General features: G+C 36.9%; 1 long non-coding RNA gene across 2 annotated transcripts; it reads left to right on the plus strand.

Annotated features, from left to right (window-relative positions):
• Positions 1-355: 355 nt before the first annotated feature.
• On the plus strand, positions 356-2,936 carry LOC108640417. Of its 2 annotated transcripts, none has more exons than XR_003915946.1 (4): positions 356-465; positions 1,251-1,302; positions 1,481-1,723; positions 2,684-2,936. It is a non-coding gene; the product is annotated as an uncharacterized LOC108640417 (long non-coding RNA). The 2 variants fall into 2 exon arrangements; XR_001921167.2 differs by having other exon boundaries at positions 2,702-2,936.

Raw genomic sequence — 2,936 nt, forward strand, 5'->3', positions numbered from 1 at the left:
TGCCACAATAACTAAGCAAATGCCATAAGAAATAAGAATCTGAGGAAAAGCAGAGAACATCTCCAGGATGATTAGGTATATTTATTAATAAATGAGGCTGACATACCAGCTAAAGAGGGGGGAAAGAAAAAAAAAAAGAAAAAGCATTGGTAATGTAGTATATTTTTGGCAGATATTTAACACTGAGGAGTTTCCACAGGAATAAAATTTGGATTTTTTTTTAAGGTTCTTTTCAATCTCAGAAGATTTCTAATCAAGTCCAGGTAATTATACTTGAGCATGAAAATCAGAGAGCTTAACCTGCCTTATTAGATTTACCAGCACTGATTTTGCTCTCTCTTCTCTTTAGGTATTCAGTGAAATCAGCATCAAGAATTCTAAGAAAATAGACCTGATGTTTCCAGTTGTTCAGGTAATTCTGAGAGGAAGTTTAAGCAGGAGATAACATCTCACCACAGAGAACAGGTACAGGCAAAGCCTCTGATTTGGGAGAGCTTGTAAGAGAACTGATGTCAGACTCAAAGTGTATCTTCAGCTGAAAAAGTCACATTCCAAACCTGTGCTCAGGTATCCACCTCATCGCAGAGCTCAGTCCAAGTGTTTCATGCAGCTCCAAGTAATAATCCAAAAGGTAAAGCTTTGGATTAATACATTTCTTCCTCAAATTTCAGCACACACTGCGGGATCCTGTGTTATTAAGGAGCCCCCAGTAATCCTGTGGAATCAAAATTAATTATAGAAGATGTTTTCAAACAAAAACATTCTACTTCTTTTCCTCTGAGAGTTGGTAAATTGTTCTGCTCACAGAGAAATAGAGATATTCCCAGGAATTTCTGACTGAAATATCAAAGCCATCAAGGTGGAATTACCCCAGTACACCTCATTACAGCCTAAGCAGCTGGTTCCATTAATGTAATCAATATTAATTTCTTTTAATTACACCCCAAGATATTTTCCCAATCTGAAAGCTGAATCCCATTTAAACACTTTTAATGTGATGGTTTTACTCACATAACAACCCAAACCACTGCAGAGTTTCCCCGTGTTTACAACCACCAAAAAGTGAAGCTGGTTACATACATTTGCACAAAGCTGGACTTCAGATATTGATGGAAGGGATCTGAAATGAAAGTGTGAATGTTTTTCGTGTGCTAATATAAATAATTAAACAAAACAGACAATCACCCTCATTTCTAGGATCAATAATTTATTTCTTTTTTTTTTTTTTTACATTTTGCAATTTGTTACAGGAGAAGAAACACTTGCTAACGGATGTGACATGTTTTTGAACCATTTTCCAAGGTAATGGAAAAAGTTAAGCATATTCCCTAGTATGCACATGGATGACTAAGCTGCCAATATGAAATCAATTTAAGCAAGTGCAGTCCCTATTTAATCCTTGTATAAATTAATTTTAGGACTCTCCTTCTCCTACAGGAAGACTAAATTGTAGCATCTAATTTTTTTTTTTATCCTGAAGTCTCAATCTTTGCTCTCTCTACATATCTATCTGCAATAAGTCAGTTTAGGGACTGAAGCCAAAGCCACAGAAGTGGATTCCGTGCCAAGGTTCCTTTTATTCCTGGTGAACTACTCAGTTCCCTACTGTCCCAAAGGGAAGCAAAAGACTCCCAGTTTTCTGAAAACCAGATTCTCTGCACGACAGTGCATTGCATTGCCACAGGATGGGCCACAGTGGATGTTCTCCTAGCAAACAAATCAGGTAACTAACAAGTACAAAGAATTAGAAATTAACTTGGTAAAAATGCTTCTAACATTTTCCCAGTGGTGTATTAACTAGAATCCTACTTTCATTCCACAAAAAATAGATATATTTTTTTATAAATACATTTTAATACAGACAACTCTGCTGCTATGCCAAAAAAAGTCAATGTCACATTCAAACAGGTTTGCTGGGTGTATTAAGATACAAGCAGACATCACAGCAGGCATGAACACAGGGCTTGGAGGGAGGCTACAGACACACAAACACCATTTCACCCGCTGGGTCACACTGACCAGTGACATAGAAAACAACTGAGCTGCAGCGTTGAGACCTAGAGCATCACACTCTCCAAATACTTCAAATATTTCCATGTATAGAAAATGATACGAACTGTGAATGACATTTAATGTTAGTATTGAAGCACTTCTATAAATTTAGGTAGTGCTTATGCTGGGGGTATAGAGAAGAACCACGAAATGAGGCTCCCAGCTGACTCAGACTCAAGAGAAAACTCATTTACACTTACCATGGCCTTGAATCTCTTGGGTCCAAATAGCTGAAATTAATTCTTTTCCTGTCCTTGTCCCCCTCTCCCCTCATTTTTTTCGCCCCACAAAGAGTCAATGCACATAAATCTGCCCAGCTTTTGTGCCATACATACACATTTCTATTTGCTCCCCCACACCTCTATTAACAATAGCAATCATCTCTATAGTTTCCTTCCTAACCAGATCTAATTAAAATGGAGCTGTTAACCATCTTTTGCAGGTTATGAATAATTAATACAGCATTTTTATAATACTTATTAAGTATAGCTGTTGGATATTAGCATTTTCTTACCTTAAATAGCCCCCCATCTTTGCATGACTAAGAGTTCTCTATAATTTTTGTTATGAAGATTGGAATTTATTTTTTATGGGTCGATATGTAGCACTACTTCTCAATATACTTTAACAGTCTTTTCTCAAACTGAAGGTATTTGGAAGTTGGTAGCCTGCATGTTTCACACACAGCCAGCCATCACTGTGACACTCTACACAGGATTTTGGAATGAAACTCAAACAGAGGACAGAGATGGAAAATAGAGCATCTTACTGACCTGCTCAAAAACAAGACACACAGAGAGATTGTGAGCAAGAACTAAACCCCAACACATTGTTTTCAAACCTACAGAGACCTCCTACATTAAATAAAATAAATAAATAAATTC

This window comes from Manacus vitellinus, unplaced genomic scaffold (genome assembly GCF_001715985.3).
Source record: "Manacus vitellinus isolate BGI_N305 unplaced genomic scaffold, ASM171598v3 scaffold_32_pilon, whole genome shotgun sequence".
In the NCBI taxonomy this organism is placed as follows: Eukaryota; Metazoa; Chordata; class Aves; order Passeriformes; family Pipridae; genus Manacus; species Manacus vitellinus.